At 42.3% G+C, this 17,638-nt stretch overlaps 1 protein-coding gene across 1 annotated transcript in view; it reads right to left on the reverse strand.

Moving 5' to 3' along the window:
• Positions 1–7,764, reverse strand: part of agtr1b (angiotensin II receptor, type 1b) — a 29,783-nt gene extending 22,019 nt beyond the window's left edge. Inside the window, exons 1-2 of the mRNA XM_049749201.2 lie at positions 7,637–7,764; positions 960–1,063 (exon numbers count right to left, since the gene is read on the reverse strand). The gene's annotated coding sequence lies outside the window, so the exon portion shown is untranslated. The remainder of the gene's footprint in view (positions 1–959; positions 1,064–7,636) is intronic.
• Positions 7,765–17,638: the final 9,874 nt, after the last annotated feature.

Here is a 17,638-nt window from a genome sequence, read left to right on the forward strand (position 1 = left end):
TGTAAACTATATCAAGCACTTTGTACGTCAAGCATTAGCATTAGCATCTGCGTTGTAAAGTATTAGTGTCTTTGCATAGTACAAATAACAAGTTGAATAAAATTCATCCTTGTCATAACGTACGAGGATACACCGCTTTAAGGGACAAAATAAACACAAGCTAAATTTGGCTCCTTGAAAGGCTGATGGTTACACAGCTCGAAAAGAGAAAAACAAGCGCACACATGCTAGCGTTAGTGCTGCGCACTGCTGTATGATAGCCTACAGTTGCTAGTTTCTTGCCGTACATTTCCTCAGCAGCCCTGATAAAATGTCAGCGTAGCGGCGTAGCACAAGTACGTGTGAAACTCAAGTTGTCTCTGGTTCCCGTGGGTGTTTGCCAATATCATCTGGTCTTTTCCTCTCAGGCTCTGTAGCGGAGGCCTAGCTAAGTCAATAGCCGCGAGGCCCTCCAGAGCACATAAACAAGCCTGTCCTCGGGGGAAGTGGGTAACTCGCGCCATGCTGGCCATGTTATGTCACACGTTTATCATCTGGCGCGGCAACAGATTTGACAGATGTATTTGGAACATTTTCCTCACTCCTCGACAAGCCAATCATCCAACTAATGATCCACTCAACAACTTTTTCTTCATTTGTTGTCTATGTTAAACAAATCGAGTGGAGTATTTATTTGACTTTTTGACGAGAGACATTTTTCATTTTAGGCTGATCTCCCTCTCTAGCTTGCTTGCCGAGCCACATTAGATCCACTTGGTGGTCTTCTGAGTTTGGGAAAAATAATATAATAACAACCATTGGTCCATATTGTAGCACTTGGTTTTTTTCTACTGTGGTGGTCATTTGGGGTGCACCAGACAATTATTGAGGCCAGTCAGAGAATTTCCAGGACTGATCGATTTCAAATCCAAAGCATAGTTTGAAAGTAATCCCTCTGGAGTCCAACACACTTTACCCACCTTCTCTGTTACATCTTCATGCACCACTGTAAGGATTTTTCCTCAGCAGCTCTGTCGTCACGGCCATTTATCTTGATGTCGTTCCCCTTGATGACGATCTTGAGCTTAGGAAGAAAGGGAAAACAAATCACACAGAGCCGATATATTTGGCATTTTCCTTTTCACCACAGTGCTCCGTTCTGTTGCTAGTCAGTCTCCTCCTGGATGAAATTTGCCCTGCTTGATTGACAGCTGTAAATAGAGGAGACCCTCATTCCCTCCCTCTCCATTGTGGGTTTTTTTTACTGCCGTGTCACGTGTCAATAAGGTGTGTTTTTTCATGTTGTGGAAAACTGACATGTAATGCACCCAATTGTGTCCCCCACCCACCCCACACTGGATTAGGTTTCATTTTTGTGGACATTCTTTGTGTCGTTAAAAAGTCAAAATTGGTGGCTGGTTATCTAAGCCATGTGTTTTTTTTTTGTTTTGTTTTTTAAACCCTGTTAGGTAATAACCTCTGAACATGAGCACGGTGTATACTGTAAACACTGCGCCATTCGTGGCAATAATGGTTAACATGGTTGTTGTAATAAATAGGCCAGCCGGTCATCTTTTAAAGCTGCCTTTCGTCAACACGTAGTTGACTTGACCTGATTCTGGTAATAGGTCGAGAGATTATTTCGGGCTCTCCCAGTGACCTTTTCCCTTTTCTCAACTCATGTTTGTGTTTGTGTGTGTACTGTACTCGTTTGCAATCGCTTGGGCAACTCGTGCTTAGCTGTGCTTCCTTTAAAAATGTTGATGATTGTAATGCAACAATGAAATTCCCTCATGTATCTGCTTAAATACCCAAAGTGATGTCGGGTGTGCCACTTCCTACCATTATGTATTTTTATTGGGACAATTGGCATTGCTTCACTTGCTTTGCTTCTAGGAAAAATAGTCATATAATGGCTGAATGTTCTGACGTATGTAACTTGCAGAGTATTTACCTTTCAATTCGAAAACAATTGGCCAACGAAATTTCTTATCTGACCTTTCTTGTCTAATAAAAGTGAAGGAGCTTTTTCTAAAAAAAAATCTTGCAGTGAATCACAAGGGCGGGAAAGTACTTGGCTGATATCTCGAATAATTTATTCCGGAATAAGAAAAACAACTTAATTATATTCCATCACAGTGAACATTAATACACTTGGCACCATTTATTTGATTTAATTATTGGAGAAAAAAAGCAAAATACTTTGTCTCATATTTCATAGTTATCACAACGTAGAATGAGCGAGGCTCCTAAATTGGTCATAAGTTGCGCTGTCTTTTCCCAGTGGTAATCACAAGAGGCCCCCTCGGTGCTCGTACTGTTTGTTTCTGGGGTCAGCTCACCCCCGCTGTGTGGAGGAGGAAGTAGAGCCAGAGGAAATAACGCAGCAGCGGGGAATCTCATGCCAATCAACGCATGGCAAAGTGTGAAACATTAGCCCTTAGATGGATGTAAATGCATTTTTTTTCTGTTGGTGCTCACCATTTACCATCACTGGCGTTCAAGGTTCACAAATGTCAATGTGTTACTGTAGAGAAGGTGTCTCGCCACAAGGCGGCACGGGGAGCTCTGGAAATATTTTCGTCCCCTCCTGCAAGCAAGCCGATAGACTAATTCCACTGGCTAATTAATCAGTTGGGAGTCGGGAAGAACTGGGCAAGTGGTCAGCGGTCCTTGTGTTGGAAAGCATCCGTCTATCAGTGTTTGGTACGCGGCACTACCTTGACTCGTGCTCGGAGTCATGCGTATGCGCAGGCGTGTAAACAAAACTCTGGTCGGGAATTCCTTTGATATAAATACTCATTCCCGGATTAGTCAATTAATTAAAGACCTTTGTAATAAGATTCCAAAAAAATCTTGAATTGCCTTGTAATGGTTCCAAAAATCTTTATTTAACTTTCGATCCCAAACATGTTGGAATATTTTGAAATGACTACCCTGTGCACTCATTGCATGTTGAAGGACTGACAGTGAGTCAGCTCTTTCAGGGATGTTGGACCTTCTAGAACAGATCATTAAACCCAATCAAACTAACAGGCTGTGATGGTAAACAGGTGCTTCTGTTTTTATGACAGTTACGTAGCCAGGCCCAAACCTCCTATGTCCATTGAATATTTTTCTAAATTCATGCTAGCTTGGTCACTATGGGTTTGAAGTTTCCAAAATGACGCCACTTTTATCAGCTGATGCTAAATGGTTAAGTGCGCTGAAAGGAGTTAGGTTGTATGGTATCAAAGTGTCACATGAGCCTTGTCATGGAAACATTCTTTGTAGAAGCGTCCATCATTTACGTAATACCACTTTGATGAGCTTTGGGTGATGCATGCAGATATTGGACTCGGAGCTAGCGTAGCGCAAATCAGGTTAGCTCTTACGCCAAATGTGGTGGTGGTGATGGGGGGCCCTGCGAGCGGCGGCCTCTGTTCTATCGTCCTGGCTACATTAGCCACTTGTAACAGAATTACTGCGCTCATCTCATTTTTCATTGCATTAAAAGGCGCATCGAGAGTTGGTCACGAGACGGCGACTTGCATTAATCCCCGAGTGTACCTGTGATCTTGTCATTACACGCACACGCATTTCCCCCTTATCTCCATCACTTTTTTGCTCGTACGCGGAGTCCGTCACTAATCCCTCTGCAAAGCACATACTCCTCATTAGCCTTTTGGCTCAGTCGCTGTCTTAATTGCATTTGAACGAGAACGGCGGCGCTGCCGATGACCATTACAATGACTCAGAGCCATTAAAAAGCTTTAACAAGGCAATAGAGAGACACGAGTTATTGCTAAGCTTCAAATAGTTTGGGGTCTTATCTGGATTTGTTTGTCAGCGCACGGCGGACCGGCCGGCCTCCATCAAAACAAACCCGTCCTCTGTTTTACACTGGAAGGTATAGATGCCACTTTTCAATCTTTATCCAAGTGAGGTTTATATTTTCTTCGGGTAGTCACTCATTGGCGTCGCCGGGGATGTGCAATGCGGTGTTAATTATTAACGACTTCCAAAGAAGTGTTCATGTCCCAAAACACCGCTTTCCGGCACAATAACACACGTAGGTTCCAAAAGGACAATTGTCGTTACTCGTCGTTTGTAAAACATATGTTTCACATTTCATTTAGCGTAAAAACTCCCCAGGGCAAATTACACGACAATATTATTGCTTGAGGAACATTTTGGTTTCCTTCCCTTCACAACAAATACAATTTATTGTGATCTTTTACCCGATATAACCATTGGGTACTAACCGTTCAGTTTGTATCCCGCCACTGGGAAATTTTGATTTGTGGATAGCGGGGGCGGGCGGGCGGGTGGGGGAGGGACATTGGTGTGTTGGCAAGAGGCTGTTTCCCATGCATGTTTCCCATGTCTATTGTGCAATTAGTTTGAGAGATGTACTTCACATGTGCAGCGGGGTGCAAAGAAAATCCAGATGTGGTGTGCTTTACAGTTTAAGCCATCACAGGAGTTTGTAAAAAACTAAACACCTGTTATTCCGACACACTGCATAGTTTTTTTATATGTATATTTTGATTAAATATTATTTAATTAGTATTGTTATTAGTATTATTTATTTATTATTATTGTGTTTTGTGTTGCACCACGAATAAAAATGAAGTTGAATTGAGCACATAATAGAGCACCAAATAGCATATATTTCTCAATGATTTATTTTTTGAGCTTGTTGGGCAAAATTAGTCAGACACTTGTGCCAGGGTCATCATTGCATTTGTGCTTTTTTGTCATGTGTCCTGTACCTATCCCTCAGGTACACCATCTGCTCCAAACCACTGTTGACGTCATTCTGTTTTTTTTTTTTAAAGTGTCCCCACATAAAAAGGACCATACTGTGCCATATTTCTAGAGCTTTACGTCCATCAGTCCACTCATGTGGAGCATGTGAGCAAGCAGGCGGGGGTCGTTACGTGCGCATGTAACCAGGCTGCAGTCACGTCACAACGCAGGATGAAAACGAATAGTCGGCGCGGCTCACACAAATATAGCAGCTTGTAGATTAGTCACGTCAGTCACTTCCAGGCATTGTTTACATTTGTTTACATTTTTCTCCGCACTTTTACTGTGACTATAGCTGGATATTTATGTCATCTGGCATTTTTTTTTTTGTGTGTGTGACTTGAATTGTACACATGGTTTGTAGTCTTCTGCTTGGGATACTAGTAAGTGAGCTGTTACTCTTTTCACGGCCATGTCGTCACTCTGCCACCTGGTGGAAACATTCATGAGCCGCTGGCTTATTTTGGCCCTTGACACATACAATTATTTTATTTCTGATGTATTTAAAATAACAACCTTATCTTCAATTTGTCTAATTGTATGTATGAATAGTATCCTTATACAATAAACACAGGGGTTATTAAAAAGATTTTGGGCTAGGTTATTATTGTAAAGTATATACATTCCAAATCTTGTATTCATTAGAACAAATTAGAACACAGTAAGACCTTGATAGCAATTTTGTATTACATGTTTAATAAGAGTGAAGAGTTGCCGTTTCAGCATCACATTGAAAATGTGATCGGTGACATCTTGTGGTTTTTGACCTCAACTGCGAATGAACTACTGACTTGCCCCCTTTTTTGGTATGAATGTCTAACTTTATTGGGAAAATAGTTTTGGATAATTGCTATGAATCCACACCAGGTCTGCCCGTTTTACATACGTTGCATCGCAGCATAATTGTAAAGTAGGAGTCCATGAATGTGTTGGGTGTGTCGTTTCAAGCAGTTTGATGCGTGGATGTTTGCAAGTCTCATGGTGAGCAGTTATCATCGTGTTTCAAGCCTTTGCCTCGGGCGAACATGCACTGAAGGCACTGGAATGAGTGTGCATCCCTAATGTCACAACAAAAACAAAAAACAAAACAAAACAACAAAAGGGAGGCCCCGGCAGTAACATGCTTAGCCTTGTTTGTTTATTTCTAATCTCACCCTTGTCCCCGATTTTTAATTAGTCAATTAGCATAGTAAATTAGCAAAACAATTATGATGCATGGTGCGCTTCCAGCACACCCAGTGATGAGTGAAGTAATATTTGTGGCAGGAGATTACAATTACTTGGAAAGTGAAGCCAGAGTTGGTAGGAAAAACATATTTGAACAAATGTCATCCACACTACTCTGCGTGAAAGGTCATAAATAGAATGCAAATGTATTTATTAGCTATGTATAAAGAGTAATGAGGTAATTCTCCGTGCACACAATTAAATGGCGTCTTTATTAGTTTCCTGGTATATTGCCACTTGGGTCATTTGCGCTGGTGTTGTGACACAGCTTCACGCCCTTTTTCACCTCGCCCCGATTTCACGCAGCAGTGGCGCATCTTTACGGCGACACTAATGATGATTTGTTCACCTCCATTAGTGCCACTTGCTCATAGTTCGCAATCAGAAGACGACGTAAACTGGATTTGTAAGTAAGCGACATTTAGCCCAATCCCTCGTTTTATCCCGAGAAACCAGATGTGTGACTTTGGTGGGCAGTGTCGACGAACTCTTTCTACTGGAAGGCTCCCAGTGGCACAAGTTTCTTGTGAATATCACATATCTCATTACACTCCACTCACTTTACGTTCGTTGTGTAATTAGTTTAATGAGTGTTGTCCACTGAGAGTACAGTGGAGGGGTGGGGGGGTGGGGGGGGCTCTCTTAAGCTCTTGTATTTGCATGAGAGCAGATTGCACATCACAGTCTAACAGTAGGCGTCTCTCCTATGTGTAATAAAAGATCCAAAAGTCACCGGCGGTTGCAGCGAGTGGGCGCAATCACCGCACACCAACACAGCCGTCCATTTCATATCTTATTATTTTTAATTGTCTTTGGCAAATATCGCCTTTCATTTGTCCAAATATTTTTTTTGGCCCTCATATCCGACGCAATCTGTTCCATTTTGTCATGTAAATAAAAGATGCGAGTTGAAAAGAAATCAATTCAAAGTGGAAGCATCCCACTGGCTTCCTGGCATTCTTATCAAATGGCCCAAAACGAGTTTCACTTCTGCTTTCCTATTGTTCAAAACCTTTCGATGAACAAAAGGCAATTTAGCGGCCGACATGAAGGTTATCTCGGACCAGGCCCAAAACATCAAACAGGCCCTACTTGCTCATTATGTGAAGTGTTGTAAAGATGTTTGTTGTATGTGATCCGAGACGTCCTGCAGTCTGACATGAAAAGCTGGCAGCGTTTAAGAACGATATTCAAACTTATTCAAACTAAAATGGTGCCTTGCTAAGGCACAAAATCCTTTGTTTTATATTTCACTACACCTAAGACTGTGTACTGTATCGTAGGGTTATCTCACTTCTGTTCAACTAGCGCAATAGTTAAGTCATGGCTATAGGAAATGTTTGTGCAAAAACATATTATAAACATGTCAACTTTCCTTCTGCAGAAATAGCTGACCCGTGCCCATACCATTTCAAACAAGCTCGTTCAATGATTGTTGTAAATCTGAAAAGCGGATATCGTGAAGGATGTGATTCCACTCCGGTCATATAGGTGGCATTAATACACATTACATCACAATGTCTATTTAGTTAAATTTTACTTGAGTATAAACAATAATGCTTTTCTTTAAAAAAAAAAAACAATTCCAAATCTGTCACGGATTAATAGAAAAATATGAAAACCCATCTGCTTTCCTTACCGTACTTCCTGTCACGATCAGAATTCACCGATTATTCTCGCCTCTCCCCCCTTCCGCGAGGAAAGTCGCTAGTTGGAAAGTCAGCAGTCCTCGCCTGTCAAGGCTGTCACAGCTGGACTCTTTGTGCGAGTTGATTAAAATAGAAGAGTCCGCAGCTAATTAAAAAGCTTCCCCCGCCATTTTTTTTCTATTATCCGTGAGAGTGTTAAATAAAGGAGCGGGAGAGAGGATACAAACAGCCTCCTGACAGATCGTTCATTTGCAGAAACTCCGGGGCTCCCCGTCGACCGGAGCTGAGCCTGAGGGAGTTGAGTGTTGATTTGCACCGCCGAGTCTCACCTCTTTGCACTCGTTGCTCTGGTGTCCGTCCGCTGCGGATGGCTTTAAGACATTAAAGTTCATTTTGCAATTGAATTTCCGTTTATTGCGTTATCATAGCGCCCGCAGTGAAGTACCATATCTTCCTTACTCTATGCATTCCTGCTTTATCCAGGCCCAAGGGGTGTGGTAGAGACTTTTTTTTTTTTTTTAAGGAGGGAAGGCATTAGCTACTGGGTGGTAAGAGCTCCCCCTAGAGCAGGGGTCACCAACACGGTGCTCGCGGGCACCAGGTCGCCCGTGAGGACCGCATGAGTCGCCCGCAGGACTGTTCTAAAATTAGCTCAAATAGCGGGACTTGTCTGTGAGCTGCATCTATTTATTTTAAAGTCAAACCTCGGTTTTCGAACGTCCCAGTTCTCGAACAAATCGGAATTTGAACAAAAAAATCGAGATTTTTTTTTCTTCGGTTGTTGAACAAAATTCGGAGGTCGAACCTCGCGAGATGAGGCGGGAGGACCCGAGAAAACCCGACCGCGCGGCCCGGATGCCGACTGACTCCGTAGTTAACGTATTTTCGTCACTTTGAGGATTGTATTAACCCCTAATCATGCTTCCAAAGAAAGCAAGTGGGAGCAGTAAAGCCATCCTAAAACACAAAGACGCTCTTAAAGCAATGCGACAGTGAGCGCCCGCCGGCGCGCTGTGGTTGCGCGATCGGACCAAATTAAGCTCCCTGCGCACTGAGGTCCACTAAAATTTAAGAAAGTACATCAGGACTTTAAAAATATTTTCAAAATTTCAGCGACGGCTCTGTCACAATAATGCGACCAGCGCAGTGCAGTTGCGCGGTCGGCCACGCGCTACGGTTGCGCGTTCGGCGGTGCGCTGCAGTTGCGCGATCGGACAAAATTATGCTCCCTGCGCACTTGGGTCCAGTTAAATTCTGGAAAGTACATCAGGATTTTAAAATTATTTTCTAAATTTCAGCGACGGCTCTGTCACAGTAATGTGACCAGCACGGTGCAGTTGCGCGGTGGGCGACGCGCTACGGTTGCGCGTTCGGCGGTGCGCTGCAATAGCGCGATCGGACAAAAATGCGCAAATGAAAAAATGCTTAATAAAAGAGTTTTTTTTTTTTAGTCTTGGAACGGACCAATTTTTTTTCCTATTATTTGTAATGGGAAAAATAGATTCGAAATTCAACCGATTTGCTTCTCGAACCGCCTTCTGGAACGGATTGTGGTCGAAAACCGAGGTTTGACTGTATTTTTGCTATTCTTGTTAAAATCACACTTACATGTGAACTGGAAATGACAATAATAACACATAGTGAAAGCTAAATTGAGCAAATTGGCTATTTCAGAAGTGTGTGTCAAACTGGTAGCCCTTTGCCTGAATCAGTACCCAGGAAGTAGCTCTAGGTTTAAGAAAGGTTGGTGACCCCTGCCCTAGAGGTAAAATACAAATGGGTGGGTGAGAAGTGTCTGGATTTGGAGTTGTTTACCTGCAACCTTTATTGAGTTAAGCTACATAATTTGCGTGAAGAAAAATCTCAGCACCAAATAAATGTTCCAAAAGGTGAATGCACCTTCGGCCATCTAGTAGAAAAGTAGTTAATTGCGCTGTGCATTGATAAAAATAAACTGTTCATAGATTTGAAAGCGTCGTCGCTTTCATCTTCTGTTGTGTGTCCAGTTGTAAACAGTGGATAAATAGTGCAACAAAGAAAATATTGTTTTGGTTGTGATATAAAGCAGACGAGCTCCACACCGTAGGCTGCAGTTGCGCAAACAGTCGGCCTCACGCAACAGTCGGTCTTCTAAAGCTTTTGTGTGGCCGGCACGTTTTTATGATCCTAATTCTTTCACATATAATGCCAGCATAAATATGGCGTTTCACAGCGGGACCCTCCGCCGTGGCTCGTAAAAAGCGAGGCTCCGCAGTAACAGGTTCACGTGCACATCATTTTATGGCCGGCCTATGAATTTTCCCATCGGCGACCTGGCTGCGCGCTCGGTGCGAATGCAGGCCGCATACTGCGCCGGACTTTTAACGGCGTGAATTTGCGCCTATGATGATTTAAAGCTTCGGCCCCGACGGTGTAACTAGTTTGCCCGTGTTAACACTGTTGGCTATTTACTGCCTACAGATCGATTTGATGCAACATGTCCGGTCAATGGATTTCGGAGTCACCGTGAAATATTTAGTCTTTCATAGATCCGCCTGAATATCTTTTGTACAGTCTTGCTAAGCAGCCTATCCAATTGCAGCACTTGATAGAGCACTTAGTGTTACCGGATCTCATTGCGTTACACTTTAACAACGTTCGCCAGCCGCATGGCTAACAGAAGCCTTAAAAAAGTGGTCAGGAGCACCTGTCGTCACAGACGTTAATGAAGGTGCCCGATGACAGACGATACCAAAGAAAGTTTGATTTAGATGGCAAAGTTCCCGCTCAACGTATCGTTGCTAATCTGACCCGCGCAAGTCAAGTCCATTTTTAGATGGATTCTTCACTACTAATACTATGGAACACCTTTGAACACCCAAATGCGAGAATGTCAAAGGCACAACATGGGCGGAGGCAAAAGCAGTTGACTAAATCATCCAAGCCTTTGGCAACAACACGGTGGCGTGTGATTCAGAAACATGTGCTGCCATTTCATCATGCCGAGGGCCAAATTTGGGAGCCTTAAACACCCCGCCAAGGCTTGATAAATCTGGCTAGCAAAATCTCATTTGCAGAGAGTTAAGCATCTGCAACAGTATTTATCTTCTTCCCCGTCCGTCCAAGGGTAATGACTTGGGCACGATGGATGAGGGCACAGTCCCGTTGCCTTCAGGTGTAGCCATCTTGAGAAAAAAAAAAAAAGAAAGAGACTGGCTGCTCATGACACAACATAAGAAACACATCAAGCCAGTAAACATACCACCACGGTTGAACAATTGCTTATTAGCATAATTAGCTGGCCTGATCTTACCCTTCATTGCAGAACGTCTGTGATCGAGGGGGGAGGTTGTTTTTTTTTTGCCCAGCAATTAAACTCGTCTCATTTCATGAAGAGGGAATATTCTTTGGTGTTGAGGGGAAAGCTTTAGGGCACCCAAACTTTAGGAAAATTAAGGTCCTTTGTGGCAAAGAGACTCGTCTGATGATTGCTAATTACGCAGCCAAACACTTCCTGGTGATAATAGGCGAATGTCTGCGCCTGAAGCTTATCAAATAACAAGCAAGCAAGTTGATCTGGCGTGGCATGTAGCCATTTTGTGTCTCGTACGAGAAAACAGAAAGGACAGCTGAGGACCAAACCGTCTCAAAGGTCAAGTTCTAGTGGTGTCACGCTATTAATTTATCTTGTAAACAACCCAGCAATTCATATATTTTGCCATCATTAGCATGAAGTGACCTCTCATTTCAATTGATATTTTTTTTTTTGGGGGGGGGGGGGGTATTTCCTTTAAGTCACCACTCAAAGACCTTGTACAGTTTTCTGAAGAAAGTCATTTAAAAAATGAATTTGGACAGTCTGGAATGAAGACGGCGAGCTTCTCTCGGTGCTATGGAGAAAGCTTTCGATTGCACGCACGCACGCACGCACGCACGCACGCACGTACGCACACACACGCGCTTTGAAGTGGATGCCTGGCCAGTTTTATTCACGCAAAAGTAACCCACCTAGCTAGATTGTAAAGCCTCGATACCGCCGTATACAGTGAGTGAGAGAAATGCGTACGTCATAAATTTTTTGCAATACATGGGAATGCTTTTGGGTGAATAGCTTCAGTTTACAGTGCAGCAGTAAGAAGACATTTGCCACCAATTCTAAATCTTATTCATTTCATTTACGAGTGGAAACCCCCGACTTCCCCACCCCCTAATGGAAACAGATTCCCCGTGGAAGTTGCTGAGGATCATTCCATCCGTAAAAGCCAGCACATTTTGTGACCGGATAGAAGATTAGACCAGACTTTTTACTTAAAGATGCTGTAGATCTTTTGGTATGTGCGTCTTTGTCTTTAGGATCCCATCTTAGACGTTAAATGTATCAGGAAGCCATTAAGTGACTTGGATAATATTTGTTTTACATAAAAAGTCTTTTTCGGGATTATTAGTTGATAAACTCTCTTTGACAAAGCGCAAAAGATGTTTTCTGAAGCTAAAACATCATCTGTTTTTGATAATTGTAGCCCACGGTAGTTTCTTACGACTTGTTCCGAAGCCTAATCATCCCGGACGCTTGTCGAGGATGCCAACCCACTCTATTCAAAATGGCTGCCAGCGGTGTTCCCGCTAAGCTGAGCAGCTGTGCAATTGCGCACTGGTCGCGCAGTGTTTGCGCACAAGAAACTCCAGGCTGCGCACAAAATAAAATTCAGCATAAACTGATTGATAAATATCTAACGTTAGAGGTAATCTAATCTAATTAAGTGGACAAATGATTTTCTTTCTGTGCCTTTTTGTAGTGTAAATCAGTAATTGACAGGTGTCCAGCCAATGATATGATATGTTTCACTTACGCTACATGTATGTATGACACATATGTGTCCTGCCCATCCGTGCCGCGCAGGTTAGCTAGCTAACGACAGTGCGGCGGAGTCAAGCGATGCAAATGCTAAATTAGCTAATCACGGCGAAACGAATGAGAAGCGACACATCCACACGCCAAGCCAAAATAAATAAGAGATGAAGCAGTTCTTTTAAGATTGGATGGCTGTTGGAGTGTGTGCAACTACAAGAGGAAACGGTGAAACTGGGTGAGATTTTCTCTTTTTCGAATGAAAAAGGTCTCCTCTGCAAAACATGCAGTGAAGCCAAAGTGGCGGGCGAGTTTATGGAGGGAAAAATATGGAAGGAACGGAAGTTGGACTACCTCAAGTGTCACATTCAGCAGAAATGTTATTTGAAGCTGTTGGAATTGTACAAAGACTCAAGATGGGACAGGGGATGGGTACATTAATGCGAGAGAGCGCAAAAGATCGACAGAAAAGGAACGAGCTGTCACACAAAACAAAATCCGAACCCGAGCAAATTAAAGTCCTCATTGACATTCATTATTTATTTATTTATTTATTTATTTATTTATTTATTTATTTAATCTGGTGTTGCACACAGTGGTACACAGTGTGCACAGGGAGCTTGTGTGTTTGCACAGACACTTGAAAAATTAGAGGGAACACTGGGTGCCAGTCATTTAAGGCCCGCACGCACGCGCCCGCACAGTCTCGCTCTTTAAACTCCCACCAATGCTCCGCCATATGCCCCTCAGACAGCCCCCCCCCCCTGCTCGCATTGAAAGAGCTTGATTGGAAAGAACTGATTGGAAACAGTCGATCCAAAGGGGGCGTGAAAAGAAGAAAAAGGTGTCTGTACTTCAAAACATCTTGATTGGCCATGTTTTGCGCGGTGTCCAGATCGTCCGCTGGCGACATCAAAGCTGTCGGGCTCCAGCTGAGATGTTTATCTGCTTCCAAGTCTTCAAGCCACCCGGCCAAGAGGATCAATAGTGGGCCCTCGCCATCTGTGTCCCATGCTCGGCTCCACGCAAACGGTCAGTATCCCGGAGTTCATAGTTAGTGACGCCATTAAACGCGGCCTAATGTCGGGCTGGCCGAGAGCATCGCTGTTGAGGGACAGAAAAGGCAAACGTCCTCATGTCGGACTACCAACTAGCTTTCCAGATGTGCCAGGGGTCAAGGGTTAAAGATAAAAGTACCAGGATGTGGCAGTACCCCCCACTCCAAGGCAGTTGCAGTGTGTACATTCCTCACCAGAGGGGGCCGCCGAGCCGAGTGCTTTGCGTTTCTTCTTACGGCCGCTCGCAGTAGGAGGCCTCGTTTCGCCACCGAGAGTTACGACACCGCAACTTCTACTTACTGGCTGTGTTTACCAAAACGTAAAATGTCAGCCACGTTAAAGGTAGCGCGGGGAAGTTGTTCGCTGCTCCTATATTCGCCTCCAACCATCACCGCGGGGGGCGGCAACCGGATGTGTTAAAATCATACGTCTTCTATTAGCTAGCAAAATGAAACGATTTAGCGCCACATCCGTGATTATAATGCCTCCAAAGGAATGCGTAGCAGCCAGAGGGGCGGCGGGACTGGTAGCGTTCACCCCCTTGCCTGCCTGGCACCCAGCGCCAATAGAGACATCACAACTTGCATTACGTCAATGTCCCCACAGAAATTGGGCTAATTTCACCCAAAAATGCTAATACGATTATTTCAAGTGTGTCAGAGGCTTAATAAGTGTGAAAATTGGCCTGTCATATGAGACCTGGGAGCGCTGCTAAATTGCGTGATTACAGCGGAAAAGCCTCGACCTGCCTTATTGTTTCTTTACATATCGTAATCTGCAAAAATTGAAAATAGATCGGATAACTTCATTGGGATTCCTAAAAGTGCTAATGTGACAGCGACAACTTTATTTTGCAGTATTATGCTAATAATGAGATTTACTGGCTGTACAAAAGATTATTGAAATTGCTTTTTTTATGATTCAATTTTAACTTTAAGGTTAAGGGGCTCACCTCCAAAAACTGTACCGGATTAGTTTCTAAAGAAAAAAAGAAAAGAAAATGATCTAAAAATGTGTGATTACCAGCATGCTAGTTTGTTAATATTTTTAAGAAAACTACTGCAGTATTTTTGTACGTAACAGATTGTAGCTCAGCTGTTGTCAACACTAGCCTGCAATTTTTTTTTTCAGTGAGTGGCAATGCAGGTTGAATTATTTTCAGACAAAATCAGAAACTCTATTTCTAATACAATGTAGTAGGAAAATTATAAACATCATCTATACATAGTATATTTAACTTTTTTTCCGGATTCCTAAGGGATTCTAGGGCCATGAACACTAGGAGGGATTTAGTGAAACACCTAAACAAATAAAATTGCTTAGGCTGAACTAACAAACATTTATTATTTATTTACCCAAAGTCGCACAATTTTCATACCTGTCACGGGATTGTCAATACAAATTTAAAAAAAAAAAAAGGAACAGGGTACTTGGACCTGCATTGCAAATACACCACAAATGTAATTTTCTGCCATTATGTCGTATGTTTCAAGCATTTTCTTTCCAAAAAGAGAAAATTTCTGTTAGTGTATGTGTGTGTGTGCGTGCGTGTGTGTGTGTGTGTGTGTGTGTGTGTGTGTGTGTGTGGTAGGGGGAGGAGGCTTATTGAAGAGCTACTTTATCACCGCTAGATGGCGATAGATCCTTCGGGAGATCTTTGGAACCCCCTCAGAAGCCCATGAAAGTACAGCACAGGACACCACAGACTTACACTGTGACCACAAGCTAGTCTTCCAGTGGCCTCACACCCTTGGAGAAGCACAGCCCGTAGAATGTGTTTTTTTTTTCTTTTTTGGTCATAGTGAGAATTATAAACATTTTTTTTTTATAGCATTTGGATTATCCTCGAAGATGTAGGTATGTAGAAAATGGCGGCGATTGGAAGGATTGGATTAGAAGTGTGCTAATTAAATACCACATCAAATAGCTACGATTGCCACTGATAGCTTATAAAATAGAAACAGATGCATGCCCACCCCGCGGATGAAGTTTCAAGAATATCCAAAGGGGCCTAATTAAGTGCTGATAAAAGCAGAATAAATTGTTGGGATTGAAGCGTGTTGAAACAATAGTAGCAAAAAAGCCCACTGGGACCCACCCCTATTGTCACTTGTCTGACACAACATATTTAAGAGCTCGTCCCACAGGAGGCAACTCAGTGGACGTTCAATGCTGTGAAATGAGGCACACACACACGCACGCACGCACACACGCACACACACGCACGCACACACACACACACACACACACACACACACGCACACACACACACACACACACACGCACACACACGCACACACACGCGCACACACACACACACACACACACACACACACACACATCCTTGTTAACCTCCCTCTGCAGGACCCAACTTAATTTACCGAGTTCTGGGGTCCACCCTTTCTAGTGGTCCAAGAACTATGAAAAAAATCAGGCAACTCCCAAAAAAAATCTTGTTACTAAAAATCACTTTCAATAAACACAATTTGAAACTTTTTTTTTCATGTCAGTTTTTCAGTCATATCTGGGGCCTGTTTCTAACATTCCGGCTTTGCGGGGTCCACCTTTACACACATGAGATTTTTAGTCAGTTATGGGGATCGCTTTTAATATTTCAACCTTAAGAGGTCTACCTATACACACATTATTTTTTTAGCCAGTTATGGAGCTTGCTGTTAAGATTTAAGACTTGTTAGGTCTGCCTTTATAAAGAGGATCTATCAAGTTCAACCCCAACCCTAATCTAACCCAAACATGCATTTGTGTGGACTTAATCATTTGAGAAAACCTAAAAATTTTGTTAGTGTTATTAATACTTTCATCTGGCTAAATATACTAGATATACATTGAAATGTGCATTCTAAAATACATTCTGAAGTCTTTATTCAGATTCTGGTCCATTTTCCTTGGTCACAGTCTTAATATTCTTCAATTTGTTCAGTCATATTGGTACATTTTAAAATATTTAAATTCTGCATTTTAGCTAACTATAAAGTACACAGGATTTACAAGTAATAATTGTCGAGTCAAAATTTTAAATGGACACATTACAAATGTAGCCAATGAATAAAGGAACTTATTTAATCTAACATTTACGAACAGGAGAAGTGGAGCATAAAAAAAATCACAAACAAATAGTGAACAAATGGTGAAACAGGACCAGCCATGTGTTTCTATCTCTGTTAAGGGAAGCTGTTTCACTCATATTTTCTCCTCATGGTGGTTATTCTCTTTTTGACAAAGTACTTAACAGCTCGGTGCTTGTGGTTCTGCAGCAATGCATCTCTCGCAGTCAAGCTTACCAGGAACCTGATTTGTCAATATATACTTCCTTGAATGTTTATTTACTGCAGCACATTCCTCTGGGGTCCAGCTTCTTTTCACAACTTTTCCGTTACCTAAGGGCATAGGAAGAGCACTTTTTAGTTTACAACTTAATTAGAACAAAATTGCATAAAGAATACATTCACTTTATGGACAATTATCCGACAATATAATTCAAATGAGATATTTTATAACGTCAACTATCTTTGTCAACAGTGATGAGCCTACAATAGACATAAGTAAATCAGTTAATATCTGAGATATTAATCCGGTCATTTAAGTTGCTAGGTGGTCTTCAGTGTCAGCTGTTTTGATATTAACAAAATTAAAAATAGATGCACAAAAGGGTAACATTAGAATGCCCCCAGTTTTGGTGGTGGGGGAAAGAGGTCTCTCATTTTCTTGATTACTTTTAAGCAGTTTTGCATTTGACCAGAATGTCACTGCTGGTAGATGAAGCAATTCCTGGACCCTACAGAGGTTGCACAGGCAGTCAAACTCCACCATGGCAGCACATTGGGATGCACCATTTCTCTGACAAAACCATTAAGAACAGATACAAGTTGTTGCAAAATCAGGGAAAATAAAAAATAAAAATCAGAGAAAAACTTTTTTCAGACAGTGTTTTACATGTATGGGGAATTTGCTTTGATAACGTGCTACACATGGACAAACAAAGATGATAAAAGTAAATTTGGAAATATATAGTGTGTAAAAAATTAAATGCAAGCTGTATAAGAATGGTATCTGCCTTGGTGTGACAATGTGTGAATTTGCATATT

Source organism: Syngnathus scovelli, chromosome 18 (assembly GCF_024217435.2).
Source record: "Syngnathus scovelli strain Florida chromosome 18, RoL_Ssco_1.2, whole genome shotgun sequence".
Classification (NCBI taxonomy): Eukaryota; Metazoa; Chordata; class Actinopteri; order Syngnathiformes; family Syngnathidae; genus Syngnathus; species Syngnathus scovelli.